This window comes from Bos taurus, chromosome 8, assembly GCF_002263795.3.
Source record: "Bos taurus isolate L1 Dominette 01449 registration number 42190680 breed Hereford chromosome 8, ARS-UCD2.0, whole genome shotgun sequence".
NCBI classification, from domain to species: Eukaryota; Metazoa; Chordata; class Mammalia; order Artiodactyla; family Bovidae; genus Bos; species Bos taurus.
Genome location: NC_037335.1, coordinates 30,214,586 through 30,231,970, shown reverse-complemented (window position 1 = coordinate 30,231,970; position 17,385 = coordinate 30,214,586). Strand labels below are relative to the sequence as shown.

Sequence of the window (17,385 nt, the reverse complement as noted above, 5' to 3'; positions counted from 1 at the left end):
GTGCACAAGCCACCACAGCAGACAAAGCCAGCAATGGGACTCTCTGTTAAGATCTGGGCTTTGCTTCTTCGAGAAGCCAGCATCTGAAGGAGTAAGACACATGTGGTTTTGCCTTCAGATCTTGCACCCAGTAGCTGGGTGACCCTGACAAGTTAATCATCCTCCTCCATCTAAGTTTTCTCATTTGCAAAGTGTGGCTCCAGATATTATCGTCTATAAATTAGTAGAGATCAACAGGATAATATATATGTGTATACACATGTATATGTGTGTATATATCATCCCATTCCATAACTTCCCACTGCACTCCCTGTCCCAGTCACTCTCCACTTCATAAACATAAAATCAAAGACATAACCCAAGGGGAAAAAAGTGAGTGAGGGAGAGTGGGAGGAAGAAGAGTTTACCACCAAATACATGTGGATTCCCTTTCAGTTCTTCAAGTGCTTCCCTAAAGATCAAGACCCTTCTTCCATTAACAAAATCCCCTAATCTGTACTATGTGATAGCTGACAAAATTGAAGAAGGATAGAGAGTAGATCATACCACATTGCCATCTATCTGTGTAAAATGTCAAATGTCTCTAAGAATAGAAGCTGTGTGAAATAAAGAAAATTCTCAAAAGAGACCTACCAAGTCACATGGGAGAAAGTGAAGGGATGTCAAATCGAAGATGACAATGTAAATACTGTTTCAAATTTAACAACCAGCTTGACTGATTTATTCCACTGTTTTGATGAGGCGGACTATTGGTTTATTATCATAAAAAAGCAAATGGTATATTGCAAATTCTGGGAGCGTCATGGGACCAATGCTTAATTATAGCCATCAAAAGTGGGCCAATAAGGGAAGAACCTCCTTCTTGAATGAATGGATAAAAAAAAAAAAGATAATAAATGATATTGAAAAAACGGGGCCCTGAACATCATCTTTATTTCTGGAAATATTCAGTGCTTACAAAACAATGAATGAGATAATGAAATAAGAAGTAGATAAATTACTGTAGGAGAGCAGAGAATGACCAAAAGACTTAATGTGTAGTTGAGCCTGGAGGCAGGTATTTTAGGGAAACTAAGAAGCTAATACAGGTCAAAGAATTGTTTGTGTGTTTTGTTTCATTCTGGTTTAAAATGAAACATCTGCTGGAGACTTCAATCATAAAATTTCTTATCTGTCATTCCTACCAAACCAAAAGATTCTAGAGATAGTTTCCCAGGCCTCAGAGCTAGGCTCAGTCTGTAGGAGCATTTAATCATGATGATGACAAAGACTATAATAAGAGCAGTAAGAACAATAGCTATTACAACTGAAATAATAACAGTTAACATTTATTCAGTTCTTACTATGTTCAGACATATTTCTAAAAATTATATGTACATGTATATTTAATATTTACAAAATCCCTCTATAAAGATAATATTCATTTTCCACCATTTGCAGAATTAACTTAGTGTCTTTTTGTTCTTGATAATACACAATTACTTTTCAACTTACTCTTCCACTGCCAAGGGCCACGACTGTCTACCTTGGATCATAGCAAGTCTGCTATAGATAAAGGCCTGCAGCAGGAAGAGGCCAAACCTAACAGAAAACCAACCTTTCGTGCCCTAGAAGTCATGAAGCCAGCATCTAACTGGGGGGGGCTATTCCTAAATAGATGGAGAGTATGTAATTTTTTTTCCTCATGTGCTTATTTATAAATTCCAAAATATGTAAACAAAAAACTGAAGAACCATTTTTTTTCAAAGAAAGAAATACGCCACAGTCCATGACATGAATTTGAATCAACAGTAAAATATATGATGTCCAGACATATTACCACCAGTGTCAAACACACATACAAAGAACGCAAGAAATAATGTCATGACAAACACTGGCCAGGAACTCAAGAATTACTTTATTTTTCTGTCCAGTTTAAGGCCTGAATTCTCTGAGCCCTGAAAATGGTAATAAAAATGATTTTTGGAAAGAAAAACAAAACTCTCTAGGAAGGTTAAGAAAGCTGGGATGAAGGAAAATAAGAGAGGCAACCTATTAACTGAATTCAAGTGTATGAAACTTGTCATAAAAATGACATGGACCAGCTGTTCAATATCCCCATTTAGGACAAAAGAAAACAAGTCTCACTTGGCAGTGAGAGTTTGGTGTGCGATGAGATGATCTTCTTAAAGATAAATGTGATAGACATGGAAAGTTCATAGCTCTCTCTCCCTAGAAATATTTAAATCTAATATAAACAGGCGGCTCTTTGGAGGTTTGCATGGAATAGTTTTGCATGGAGCCTGACAAGTTCCAATCTTGCGATTTTAACCTTGCTCTGATGGACTTAATCTATTAGCATTAGAGCTGGGATGGAACACTTTTCATGTAGGGTGTGAGTAAAACAAACTTCTCCATGATGTGCTTGAAAGTTCACTCAATTGCAACCACATTAACAGTCCATAGACGAAACAGCTGACCAAAATGTAGGCTCCTCCAAAATGTTCCCTCTAAAAGAAACTTTTTAACAGAAACTGTTTTAGAATAATACTGAACCACCACTCATGTCTTTTCTCTTGCTGAACTATGTTAAAAACTAGAATTGTAATTGGACATGGTAGAGTCGTTCAACTGGAACCCATCAAGTTGATTTCGCCAAAACCCTGGTATTTTAGTTTCCTTTTGGGGGGTAAATTAAAAGAACATCCATGTTCCTGCAAATAAACTCAATAGATCTAGTTTCTTATGTTTCCTGTGTGTCCAGTATTTATTTAATGAATACTCATTAAACATATAACAACAGGCCAAATACTTATGTGATACTTTACAATACTTAAAAGAATGTTCCTCTGTAAATCTTATCTGATCTTTATAACAACAATGCTAAGCATATATATTATCATTTTAATGATTCTGAAATTGAGGTTCAGAAAAGTTAAATGACTTGCTCATGTCCACTCAGCTAGTAAGCATTAAGGACTAAAACGGCTGAGGCCATGTGGCCAATCTTTCAAGTCTTTTGTTTTTCACCATTCTGTCCTACTGTCTCCATTTTTTAAGGGCTTACAGCATAGCTGGTGACATGCAGTTCACAAATTAGAGAATATTAATATCAAATAATTCCGTGAAGTAGAAATGTTAGTCGCTCAGGTGCATCCAACTCTTTGCGACCCCGTGGACTGTAGCCTGCCAGGCTCTCCTGTCTATGGAATTCTCCAGGTGAAAATACTGAAGAGGGTAGCCATTCCCTTCTCCAGGGGTTCTTCCCAACCCAGGGATCGATCCTGGTTTCCTGCATCACAGGCATATTGTTTACCACCTGAGCCACCAGGGAAGTCCAAACGATTCCATAAGGCTATGCAAAAGTCACAGGAGTCTATAACCGACAGGCTCCTCTGTCCATGGATTCTCCAGGCAAGAATACTGGAGTGGGTTGCCATTCCCTTCTCCCAATCCAGGGGTCAAACCCGGGTCTCCCACATTGCAGGCAGACGCTTTACCACCTAAGCCACCAGGGAAGCCCTTATAAACAAATGGTTACATAATGGCATAAATCACAAGAGCTGCCAGAATTTAGAAAATGAAGCAGTCATGATGGCCAGAGAAGTCCAGGAGTGACGAAGGAATGGGACTTGATATCCTAGAGTATGAATAAAGTTTTATAGATTAAGCAGTGAAGAGAAAAAGTTTCAAATAAAGGAAAGAGCAGAAGCATTGGGTGTGAACATCAGTGGGAGTTTCAGAGGATCATGAAGAGATTTGCAGGAATTGCCATGTATGATAGAATTGGGGAGAACTTTGGAGATAGAATTAATGGTGACTAAATACCATTGCTCTAGGCACTTTAGAAGTCTGATATTACTTATTTCTCTACCCTAGAAGTGGTTATTATCTCTATTTTTCAAATAGGGAAACAGATTTCAGCCATGCTAAGTGGCTTGTTGAAGATAGTTTTGCTTCTTTGGTGCATTTTAAAACAGTGGCCACAATTGCTTCTATATGGAAAGCACATCTATTTTCAATATGCCTTTACCTCTCCTTCAAAAAAGAGGTGCAAAATATAAATCGGTGCAACCACTATGGAGAACAGTATGGAGATCCCTTAAAAAACTAAAAATAGAGTTTCCATATGATCCTGCAGTTTCACTCCTTGACATATATCTGGAAAAGATGAAAGTTCTAATTCGAAAAGATACATACATCCCAATGCTCATAGCAACACAATTTATAATATAAAAGACATGGATACAACCTAAATGTCTACCGATAGATGGAAAAAGTTTAGGTGTGTATATGCATATTCATAGGAGAAGGCAATGGCACCCCACTCCAGTACTCTTGCCTGGAAAATCCAATCGACAGAGGAGGCTGGTGGGCTGCAGTCCATGGGGTCGCTAGCAGTCGGACAAGACTGACTGACTTCACTTTCACTTTTCACTTTCATGCATTGGAGAAGGAAATGGCAACCCACTCCAGTGTTCTTGCCTGGAGAATCCCAGGGACGGCTGAGCCTTGTGGGCTGCCGTCTATGGGGTCGCACAGGGTCGGACACGACTGATGTGACTTAGCAGCAGCAGCAGCATGAATATTCCTATATATGTGGAATATTACTAAGCCATAAAATATAATGAAATAATGCCATTTTCAGGAATATGGATAGACATAGAGATTATACTAAGTTAAGTAAGTCAGACAGAAACACAAATATCAGATGATATCACTTATACATGGAATCTAAACAATGATGGAAATGAAATTACTTACAAGACAGAACTAGGCTCACAGACAAGAAAACAAACTTATGGTTACTAAACACGATAAAGTGGGGGATGAGGTTCAGTTCAGTCACTCAGTCATGTCCGACTCTTAGAGACCCCATGGACTGCAGCACACCAGGCTTCCCTGTCCATCACCAACTCCCTTAGCTTATTCAAACTCATTTCCATTGAGTTGGTGATGACATCCAACCATCTCATTCTCTGTTGTCCCCTTGTCCTCCACCCTTCAATCTTTCCCAGCATCAGACTCTTTCAAATGAATCAGTTCTTTCACCAGGTAGCCAAAGTATTGGAGTTTCAGCTTCAGCATCAGTCCTTCCAGTGAATATTCAGGACAGATATCCTTTAGGATGAACTGGTTGGATCTCCTTGCAGTCCAAGGGACTCTCAAGAGTCTTCTCCAACACCACAGTTCAAAACATCAATTCTTTGGTGCTCAGCTTTCTTTATAGTCCAACTCTCATATCCATACATGACCACTGGAAAAACCATAGCCTTGACAAGATGGACATTTTTTGGCAAAGTAATGTCTCTATTTTTTAATATGCTGTCTAGGTTGTCATAGCTTTTCTTCCAAGGAGCAAGAGTCTTTTAATTTTGTGGCTGCAGTCACAATCTGCAGTGATTTTGGAGCTCAAAAAAATAAAAGTCTGTCACTGTTTGCACTGTGTTCCCGTCTATTTGCCATGAAGTGATGGCACCAGATGCCATGATCTTAGTTTTCTGAATGTTGAGCTTTAAGCCAACATTTTCGCTCTTCACTTTTATCAAGAGGCTCTTTAGTTCTTCTTCACTTTTGGCCGTAAGGGTGGTATCATCTGCATATCTGAGGTTATTGATATTTCTCCTGGCAATCTTGATTCCAGCTTGTGCTTCATCCAGCCCAGCATTTTCATGGTGTACTCTGCATATAAGTTAAATAAAGAGGGTGATAATATACAGCCTTGATGTACTCCCTTCTGATTTGGAACCAGTCTGTTGTTCCATGTACAGTTCTAACTGCTGATCCTTGACCTGCATACAGATTTCTCAGAAGGTATATCAGGTGGTCTGGTATTCCCATCTCTTTCAGAATTTTCCACAGCTTGTTGTGATCCACACAGTCAAAGGCTTTGACGTAGTCAATAAAGCAGAAGTAGATGTTTTTCTGGAACTCTCTTGCTTTTTTGATGATCCATCGGATGTTGGCAATTTGGTCTCTGATTCCTCTGCCTTTTCTAAATCCAGCTTGAACATCTGGAAGTTCACGGTTCATATACTGTTGAACCATTGGCTTGGAGAATTTTGAACACTACTTTACTAGCATGTGAGATGAGTGCAATTGTATGGTAGTTTGAGCATTCTTTGGCATTGCCTTTCTTTGGGATTGGAATGAAAACTGACCTTTTCCAGCCCTGAGGCCACTGCTGAGTTTTCCAAATTTCCTGGCCTTTTGAGTGCAGCACTTTTGCAGCATCATCTTTTAGGATTTGAAATAGCTCAAATGGAATTCCATCACCTCCACTAGCTTTGTTCTTATTGATGCTTCCTAAGGCGCACTTGACTTCACATTCCAGGATGTCTGGCTCTAGGTGAGTGATCACACATTGTGTGATGAAGATCTTTTTTGTATAGTTCTTCCAGAGATAATTTAGGAGTTTGGAAATAACATATACACATACTGCGGTGCTCTTGCCTCGGGCACCTGAAGAGTTTGGTAAATATTTTGGTGCTGAAAGGTTAAAATGGCGTTAATAGAAACCTTTTTGAATATGTTTTGGGATTGGGGATAGATTATGGTATAAATTTATTGGCTGCTATTTAAATGAAAAAAATTACAATGCATTATAATGTTCGTTCTAATCAAGTAATGCTTGAAGATTGAATTTCAGACTGCAAATGTGGTGCACACATTTATTTCTGAATAAGACTTTGTGTCCCAGCTGTTGAAACATTTGTGGGAAGGTGAAAGATTTGTGGACTAATAGATATCTGTGGCAGTGCATAAGCTTAATACAGTAAAAGATGTTTTCACTGAAAAGATAAATCATTTCATTTTTCATATATACACAGTCATTCTGGGTTACACTTATACAAAACATCCACCCATGAAGGGTCTCTGACAATGGGAAAGAGGTACCTGGGAAAGGAAACCAGTTTCTCTTCCTGAAACACAAAAATGAGACAAGTAGAATTTTGGATAACTCTCAACATGCTAGCTGAGAGTACATCAAATGTTTTCAAGAAATTATTCGATTATCATGAAATACTACTTTTGCTTGTGGTGGAAATAAGAATAGACAAATGGGTTTTTTAAAAAGGTAGTTACCTGTTTCTTTAAAAATTATGCGATTTAACCCAACCAGTATGCTGAAGAAGTTGAAGTTGAATGGTTCTATGAAGAACTACAACACCTTCTAGAACTAACACCCAAAAAAGATGTCCTTTTCATTATAGGGGGACTGGAATGCAAAAATAGAAGTAAAGAAATACCTCGAAAAACAGGCAAATGTGGCCTTGGAGTATAGAATGAAGCAGGGCAAAGGCTAATAGAGTTTTGCCAAGAGAATGCACTGGTCATGGCAAAAACCCTCTTCTAACAACACAAGAGAAGACTCTACACATGGACATCACCAGATGGTCAACACTGAAATCAGATTGATTATAGTCTTTGCAGCCAAAGATGGAGAAGTTACATACAGTCAGCAAAAACAAGACTAGGAGCTGAGTGTGGCTCAGACCATGAACTACTTATTGCCAAATTCAGACTTAAACTGAAGAAAGTAGGGAAACCCACTAGACAATTCAGTATGACCTAAATCAAATCCCTTAAGATTATACAGTGGAAGTGACAAATAGATTGAAGGGATTAAATCTGATAGACAGAGTGCCTGAAGAACTATGGACGGAAGTTCATGACATTGTACAGGGGACAGGTATCAAGACCATCCCCATGGAAAAGAAATGCAAAAAGGCAAAATGCTTGTCTGAGGAGGCCTTCTAAATAGCTGTGAAAAGAAGAGAAGCAAAAGGCAAAGGAGAAAAGAAAGATCAGTTCAGTTCAATACAGTCGCTCAGTCATGTCCGACTCTTTGATACCCCATGAATTACAGCACACCAGGCCTCCCTGTCCACCATCAACTCCTGGAGTTCACTCGAACTCATGTCCATCGAGTCAGTGATGCCATCCAGCAATCTCATCCTCTGTCGTCCCCTTCTCCTCTTGCCCCCAATCCCTCCCAGCATCAGAGTCTTTTCCAATGAGTCAACTCTTCACATGAGGTGGCCAAAGTACTGGAGTTTCAACTTTGGCATCATTCCTTCCAAAGAATACCCAGGACCGATCTCCTTTAGGATGGACTGGTTGGATCCCCTTGCAGTCCAAGGGACTCTCAAGAGTCTTCTCCAACACCACAGTTCAAAAGCATCAATTCTTCGGCACTCAGCATTCTTCACAGTCCAACTCTCACATCCATACATGACCACTGGAAAAACCATAGCCTTGACTAGACAGACCTTTGTTGGCAAAGTAACGTCTCTACTTTTTAATATGCTATCTAGGTTGGTCATAACTTTCTTTCCAAGGAGTAAGCATCTTTTAATTTCATGGCTGCAATCACCATCTGCAGTGATTTTGGAGCCCAGAAAAATAAAGTCTGACACTGTTTCCAATGTTTCCCCATCTATTTACCATGAAGTGATGGGACCAGATGCCATGTTCTTAGTTTTCTGAATGTTGAGCTTTAAGCCAACTTTTTCACTCTCCACTTTCACTTTCATCAAGAGGCTTTATAGTTGCTCTTCACTTTCTGCCATAAGGGTGGTGTCATCTGCATATCTGAGGTTATTGATATGTCTGCCAGCAATCTTGATTCCAGCTTGTGCTTCTTCCAGCCCAGCGTTTCTCATGATGTACTCTGCATATAAGTTAAATAAGCAGGTGACCATATACAGCCTTGACGTACTCCTTTACCTATTTGGAACCAGTCTGTTGTTCCATGTCCAGTTCTAACTGTTGCTTCCTGACCTGCATATAGGTTTCTCAAGAGGCAGGTCAGGTGGTCTGATATTCCCATCTCTTTCAGAATTTTCCACAGTTTATTGTGATCCACACAGTCAAAGACTTTGGCAAAGTCAATAAAGCAGAAATAGATGTCTTTCTGGAACTCTCTGCTTTTTCAATGATTCATTGGATGTTGGCAATTTGGTCTCTGATTCCTCTGTCTTTTCTAAAACCAGCTTGAACATCTGTAAGTTCACAGTTCCCATATTGCTGAAGCCTGGCTTGGATAATTTTGAGCATTACTTTACTAGTGTGTGAGATGAGTACAACTGTGTAGTTGTTCGAGCATATACCCATTTAAATGCTGAGTTCCAGAGAATAGCAAGGAGAGATAAGAAAGCCTTCCTCAATGATCAATGCAAAGAAATAGAGGAAAACAATAGAATGGAAAAGAGTACAGACCTCTTCAAGAATATTAGAGATACCAAGGGAACATTTCATGCAAAGATGGGCACAATAAAGGGCACAAATGGTTTGGACCTAACATAAGCAGAAGATATTAAGAAGAGGTGGCAAGAATACACAGAAGAACTATACAAAAAAGATCTTCACAATCCTGACAATCACGATGGTGTGATCACTCACCTAGAGCCAGACATCCTGGAATGTGAAGTCAAGTGCACCTTAGGAAGCATCAATAAGAACAAAGCTAGTGGAGGTGATGGAATTCCATTTGAGCTATTTCAAATCCTAAAAGACGATGCTGCAAAAGTGCTGCACTCAAAAGGCCAGGAAATTTGGAAAACTCAGCAGTGGCCTCAGGGCTGGAAAAGGTCAGTTTTCATTCCAATCCCAAAGAAAGGCAATGCCAAAGAATGCTCAAACTACCATACAATTGCACTCATCTCACATGCTAGTAAAGTAGTGTTCAAAATTCTCCAAGCCAATGGTTCAACAGTATATGAACCGTGAACTTCCAGATGTTCAAGCTGGATTTAGAAAAGGCAGAGGAATCAGAGACCAAATTGCCAACATCCGATGGATCATCAAAAAAGCAAGAGAGTTCCAGAAAAACATCTACTTCTGCTTTATTGACTACGTCAAAGCCTTTGACTGTGTGGATCACAACAAGCTGTGGAAAATTCTGAAAGAGATGGAAATACCAGACCATCTGATATACCTTCTGAGAAATCTGTATGCAGGTCAAGGATCAGCAGTTAGAACTGTACATGGAACAACAGACTGGTTCCAAATCAGAAGGGAGTACATCAAGGCTGTATATTATCACCCTCTTTATTTAACTTATATGCAGAGTACACCATGAAAATGCTGGGCTGGATGAAGCACAAGCTGGAATCAAGATTGCCAGGAGAAATATCAATAACCTCAGATATGCAGATGATACCACCCTTACGGCCAAAAGTGAAGAAGAACTAAAGAGCCTCTTGATAAAAGTGAAGAGCGAAAATGTTGGCTTAAAGCTCAACATTCAGAAAACTAAGATCATGGCATCTGGTGCCATCACTTCATGGCAAATAGATGGGAACACAGTGCAAACAGTGACAGACTTTTAATTTTTTGAGCTCCAAAATCACTGCAGATTGTGACTACAGCCACAAAATTAAAAGACTCTTGCTCCTTGGAAGAAAAGCTATGACAACCTAGACAGCATATTAAAAAATAGAGACATTACTTTGCCAAAAAATGTCCATCTTGTCAAGGCTATGGTTTTTCCAGTGGTCATGTATGGATATGAGAGTTGGACTATAAAGAAAGCTGAGCACCAAAGAATTGATGTTTTGAACTGTGGTGTTGGAGAAGACTCTTGAGAGTCCCTTGGACTGCAAGGAGATCCAACCAGTTCATCCTAAAGGAAATCAGTCCTGAATATTCACTGGAAGGACTGATGCTGAAGCTGAAACTCCAATACTTTGGCCACCTGATGCAAAGAACTGACTCACTGGAAAAGACCCTGATGCTGGTATTGATTGAAGGTGGGAAAAGAAGGGGACAACAGAGGATGAGATGGTTGGGTGTCATCACCGTCTCAGTGGACATGAGTTTATGTAAGCTACAGGAGTTGCTAATGCCCAGGGAATCCTGGCATGCTGCAGTCCATGGCATTTCAAAGGGTCAGACACCACTGAGCGATTGAACTCACTGAACACAATCACAGTTCTTTATGGCCTAAATTTTAAGCAATCCAAGATTTTAAGTAACTTATCCAAAAGTCCATGAACTGTTGGAATTAAGATTTGAACCCAGGATATCTGATTTCAAAATCAGTATGTTTGACCAGTGTCCTTATGAGTACACATACACACACCAGAGAGAAAGAAATAGAAATGATACATACATACATAATACATATAGATGTACAAACATACATAATGCCGCTAATTGACCAAATTACTTTTTTGTTCTTTAAACTTCTATGACTTTGGACTGTTCTTTAGACAGGCATCTCTGCTCTGTCTTCCTTTGATAACAGTACTCGCATTTTTCTCTTAGGAAAACAAAACCTTCTCCTTAATGAACTTAAGACTGATTTCTACTCCAGCTCCAAGAAAACGATAGCTTCAGTCCAGGCCAGAGAACTGTATGCCCTGGCCGCAGGGTTGGTTCCTGTTTGTACAAATGAACTAATCCATGCCAGACCCAGTGAGACATTTTCTAGGGCACTGGAAAAAAAAAAAAAAAAAGTTCTCTTTCTACCCAGACATGAAATTGGAAGGCACTAATGCAGTCATCATACCAACATATGGAGTCTGAGAGGGAAGCAAGACTTAGAAAGAGCAGAGATGATTCAAAGATAGAAATGGACTAACTCCTAAGGGCTTTGAGTCCCTCAACGCTGCCATGGAGAAGGAAATGGCAACCCACTCCAGTATTCTTGCCTGGAGAATTCCATGGACAGAGGAGCCTGGCAAGCTATAGTCCATAGGTTCACAAAGAGTCTGACATGACTGAAGCGACTTAAGACTGAAGCAACTTAACAATGCAGGCGTGGTCAAAGCTAGTCCTCCCCCTACCCCACAGGTATTGTAAACTTGTAAAACACCTTTTTTATGTATGCCAGTTTTGACTCTATTTTCTGTTGCCTCCAACAGCAGGAATCCCAAGAGATACAGTTCTCCCTTCCAAGGAAGACAGGACAGGAGAGGGACAGACAGACTAGCTTCAATCAGCAAAGTAGAGCTCAGAATCTAAGTCAGGGGCACAGGGCAGAAAATGAGATTTCAGGGGTTAACAAGAAAGTACTGCTGCTGCTAAGTCGCTTCAGTCGTGTCCGACTCTGTGCCACCCTAGAGACGGCAGCCCACCAGGCTCCCCCGTTCCTGGGATTCTCCAGGCAAGAACACTGGAGTAGGTTGCCATTGCCTTCTCCAATGCATGAAAGTGAAAAGTGAAAGTGAAGTTGCTCAGTCGTGTCTGACTCCTAGCGATCCCATGGACTGCAGCCTACCAGGCTCTTCAGTCCATGGGATTTTCCAGGCAAGAATAGTGGAGTGGGGTGCCATTGCCTTCTCTGAAGAAAGTACTAAGTCCTTCCAAAACCTCAGGTTCTCCACTGTGTAGTGAGACAAGGGCTCATGCCTCCCTCCAAGGTCTCCATCTTTATGTTCCTGGAGTTTCAATAAATAGTAGGGAGCTCAAAAATCCTGATTGAGAAGTTAAGGCACAACATCAAGGAGCAAAAGCTTTGTTTGCTGTGCAGTACTTCTTTCCCTTTTCTCCCTCTCCCTCACACACATACACACATCCACACATACATGTAAACACACACAGATCCATGCAACCCTCACACCCCAGTATAAAGAAAGTTTGCGAGGAGACACCACACCCTTCCTGTTTCTCTCTTCTATCTCCACGTTGTCCATAGGAAAATCTCTCCGTATCATGAGGGCTGTAACATAATCCAGGCTAAATCTGGAAATTGCAGAGCTGAGGCTGAAATAGACACTACATCCTTAACTCGATCTCATTGAATCTCTTTAAAACAAAATAAAAGAAAGGACAAAGACACATCATACTAGGTCGCCTAAGTAAACCGTTGAGATGGGCTGGCCGGTCTTTTGTCAGTGTGGGCACAGAGTCTGAAGGTGCTGTCTGTGTGCTTTTGCGGGAAGTTATCATTGGCTACAAAAACAAGGCATATTTTTTTGCAGCAGCATTATTACATACACACACACACCACATGAATGCTTTCTGGCTTTTCTATTGCCCTGTCTCAGAAAGATAGAAAAAGATTTCAACTTAAAGGGGAAATGCTACCTCCAAGCCTCAGACTGCCTTTTCTCTTACCTTTAGCCTCTGAGACTTCAAACAGAAACTGAGGTCAACAAAACCAAAGAAGCCAGGGCCATTGTCTTGCAAGGGTTAAAACTAGATCAAAATCAAATGGCACGCTGCACCACGTCTTCTGCATGACTGATACTGCAATCGATCTGCAGCGGTTCATTTTCTCTCTGGAATCTCTGCCTACTGAGAACAAATACAAACACATGTGGAACCAATAGGAAGCAGACGAAGGGCTTTAAGAGGGCTGGACCAACCTGTGTCAGAGAGTGCTCACTTAGCAGATGGAGCAATTAATAAAGAGTCAAGTGGGATGGCTCTGTCAAGGTAGCTTGAAGTGCTGACAATCCTCTTTTGTCTGCCCGCTGCAGAGTGCAGATGGATGCAGATTCAGAATAAGAACTGCATTGTGCCCCCATTCCCTCCGTACTGTGTCCCAGGATGAACAGAGGCCCAGGTGTCTGACACCTCCCATATTCTAGACAAACATGATACTGATTCTTGCTCCCTGCTAGCATTTGAAGTGCTGACGTGACTGCTAATCTGGGGGAAATAAGACTTTCTAAGTAAATTGGCCTTTCAAAACTATCTGAAAGGGGAGGATTTGCCATCAAAGCATTGACGGTTTGTGTGCACACCTCGCTACCCATTGATTCCAATTGCAAATACAAGATTCTTGCCCTTCAGCCAACAGCTATGGGTGACTGAAGTCACTTAAGACTGAACCTCTAGCAGGTGCTACCCTATTTTTTTTTTTTAAGGTGGAGAAATGAGTGTCATGGTCACGTGAGGGCAGAAGAGGTCATGTGGTTCTTTTGGCCAATGGGACTCCTGGTATTCCAGTGAATTTCCAGCTCAGTTCATTGCATTCTGCCCGAATTGCTCACCTCTGTTCTCCTTATCTCCTTAAGCTACTGCCATCACCGACTGTAACCACTTCCTCTCTAAAACAGGCCCAGACAATGGAAATGTGTCTGTTACTCCCAAGGCAGCTGAGAGTGTGTTCTGCTGCCCAAGCTCAAGGCCAATCCAGAGCAATCTGGTTGGCTCCCAAGTTAAATGCCAACTCTCATAATTCCTTTCCCACATAATCCCTTTCCCATAGACATCAGAATGGGGCTTCCCAGGTGGCACTAATTTTAAAGAACCTGCTTCCCAGTGCAGGAGACATAAGACACTCAAGTTCAGTCCCTGGGTCAGGAAGATCCCCTGGAGAAGGAAATGGCATCCCATTCCAGTATCCCTGCCTGGAGAATCCCATGAACACAGGAGCCTGGTAGGCTACAGTCCATGGGGTTGAAAAGAGTCAGACACAATCGAAGCAACTTAGCACACATGCAGACATGAGGAAAGAACACGTTAGTCAATCTCCTGTGAACTCTTTCTAAGCCTTTGTAATATGATATGCCCTACAGCTGTGAACCATCCAGAGACCTTCTCTTGAAATTTCCCCCTTGCTCAGTATTCAGGGGAATCAGAATCCGGAATTGGCTGAAAAAAAAAAAAACTCATCTCCTCAGTTTATGAGAGATCACAGAACGATTACTAGACTGTTGTTTGTTGTCAGGCAGTGATTGACTTTGCTAAAATTAAGATAGAAACTTTAATTAAATTTTACATACCTTTCTAGAGCTCCAATGTCAGCTGGTTCCAAACTTCAGGTTTCAAGCCTATCAAATACAGTTAAGTTTTTAAGCTGAAGGGCAACTTCTTAATTCTATTAAGTCACTTAACTTAAAGGTGAGTGACAGAGAATCCAAGCGATGTGAAAAAAGTCATCAATCTAGAGACAGAATCAGCACAAGACCAAGCCCACGTCTCTTGACTAGACCCAAAAGACGAATCCTCTCTCTTCCACATTATCCCATCTCCATCTCTAAGTAGATGATGACATTCTATTTTTTTTTTAAACTTGCTAAATCTCACCCTTAGGCCCTACACCTGTGCTTCTGGGGAGAAGGAGGGAGGAAACTGCATTGTCAATTCTTCTTAAAAAGAAAGGTTGAGAACAGTTCATCCACAGTTGTTCTGACAGAGCAATGTCCATTTTTTTCCTCAGGTGACAAGAAAGTGGGGAGCAGAAACATCAACTAGGCTCAGACCAGAGATCCTATCCTTTGCTAAAGATACCATGATAAAACAATATTGCCACAGGAAGAGTTGTATAGTTGTTTGGCTCGCCTAACAATAAAATTCCTTCTGGTAAATTATTCACTATCCAATCTCTGCACTACTCACTGGCTCCCCATGATTTGCAGAAGCAAGTTCTAACATCTTGGCTTAGCATTCTGTTTAACATGAAATGGTTTCTGCTTCCCTCCCCAGATAGCTCACCTGTACTGGAAGCGTTGTACACCAAGCAAGTTTTCTCTCTTGTCTGTGACAGAGTTGAGACTATGCACATAAGCTAGAAATGACATTTTCCAGCATCTTTGGTAGCTAGGTATGGCCTGAAATTAAGTCCTCCCAATGAGAGTAGAAAGGTTGTGTCACATCCAAATGTGAGCTTTTTGAGTCCCTCTTGTACCAGATGCCAGAGGACACCAGCTGTGAGAGCAGGATCACAGGGAGAAGGTGAAATGTGGTACAGTTGCAAAAGAAGCTTCAGAAGATCTTACTGGGAACTCTTCAGCTCTTCTAACTGGGTACGCAGTCAGAATTATCTATCTTGAAGTAAGGGGAACTGGCCTTTAGACCTCTGTGTCTTCGATGCATACTGTCCCCGGGGAAGAGGCAATTAGTTGAGGGCAATTTCCTAAAGGGATTCAGCTGAGATTTTTCAAGCCATCAACATTCCCAGTAGCTGGGAGAATGTGCATCTGCATCCCATAGAGGGTGTCTGGGCTGTGGACTACAGCGTCCACTACACTGCACACGAAGCTGGTCTCTAACATCACGCCCAAACCATCCTTTCCTGATTTTTCACAGGTTGCTTTTCCATCTCAGCTCTTCTCCAGATAGCTAACTCCCACTTATTGCCCAAAACAGCACAAGTATTGGGTTAGCCAAAATTTCTTTTGGATTTTTCTGGGAGTTGTTATGGAGAAACCAGAACAAGCATTTTGGCTAACCCAATACCTTCTCTCCCATCTTCCCTGACCTCCCTTAGATGACTCTGCTTTACTGCCTCTCCTTTCTATGCTCCCATTGTAACTTTTGCCATAATTTTATCACATGACACTGGAATAATGATTTAAACTCACATTCAAGAGTACACTCCTTGAAGGAAGGTACAATGTTTGGACCCCTGACATTGACGTGTCACCTGACCTATAACAGGCACTCATCCAATGTGACTCACAATAAGTGTAAGTAAATGAATGAGTTAATAACTTAATGAATGTTCACATACGCTCTCATTTAATTCCAAAAAGAATTTGAGGCAGCCAAATTTCAAAAAACCCAACATACTGCAGCTTATGGAGTAGTAGTTGAAAATATACAAAACCTGGCAGAAATGCATGTCTCACTCCACAGAATGGTGTGCTATTGGGGTATAAATATGAGTCTTGGAAAAACCTTTATTTCAATGCTACAGATACCCAGATTGGTGACAGCAGGGTATCTTCTCACAAGGACAAGAGATCTCAGCCAACAGCACTTTCAAGAATGTGCAAGCAAAGAGTTAACAGTCTCACAGCTGCCTTTCATTGGAGGTGTTAATGAGGTGACAGGGGGAAGAGATTCTTAAATGAAATTGCCTTCACTCATTCCAGTTAAATCCCAGTACAATGGAAAGCCATGAATCTCTTTCCCACAGCCTCTTTCCCCACCCTCTTCTAGCGGGCTCTGACCTTAGCTCTTGGTTGCACGCCTTGGAATGGTCCACTAAGAATTCGGAACTACCCACTTGGTTTCCAAACCTCAGGTTGCCTTGGGGACGTTACTATAATTTGGTTACCAGAGATACTTAGGTTAAGGGAAATGATTCAAAACATAATGCATGGTGCGATAGAACTGGGTTGTCATCTGAGCAATCAGAAACTCAGGCATAAAGTCATTCTGATGTACTTTCTGCTTGTTTATTTAGAAATGTTCTGTTTCTGTGGCATGAATCAGAAGTAAAGGGCAATATTTTGGAAGAAAAGGATCCGTAAGATACTGTCCAGACAGAATCTTTGAAAAAGTTCTCAAACATAGCCCAAAACAATCATTCCAAATGCAAGTTTATTGCATCCCACAATACCCCCATCATAAAAAAAGTTAGAGACAAAAGGATGCTACAGTGGGTAGATAGTGCTTAGGACACCAGTGATCGAATCTTGAGAAGACTACTCTTTCAAGAAACAGGTAAGTTAACATCACTATGATATAGAGAGAAGTCTGCAGTTTAGGGAGTCAGAGACA

The 17,385-nt window shown here is 40.9% G+C and overlaps 1 long non-coding RNA gene across 1 annotated transcript in view; it reads right to left on the bottom strand.

Annotated features, from left to right (window-relative positions):
• The window catches only part of LOC132346042 (uncharacterized), an 89,079-nt gene extending 72,221 nt beyond the window's left edge, over positions 1 to 16,858 (bottom strand). The window contains exons 1-3 of the long non-coding RNA XR_009495762.1: positions 16,833 to 16,858; positions 15,373 to 15,585; positions 14,661 to 14,708 (exon numbers count right to left, since the gene is read on the bottom strand). This is a non-coding gene — a long non-coding RNA (uncharacterized lncRNA). The remainder of the gene's footprint in view (positions 1 to 14,660; positions 14,709 to 15,372; positions 15,586 to 16,832) is intronic.
• Positions 16,859 to 17,385: the final 527 nt, after the last annotated feature.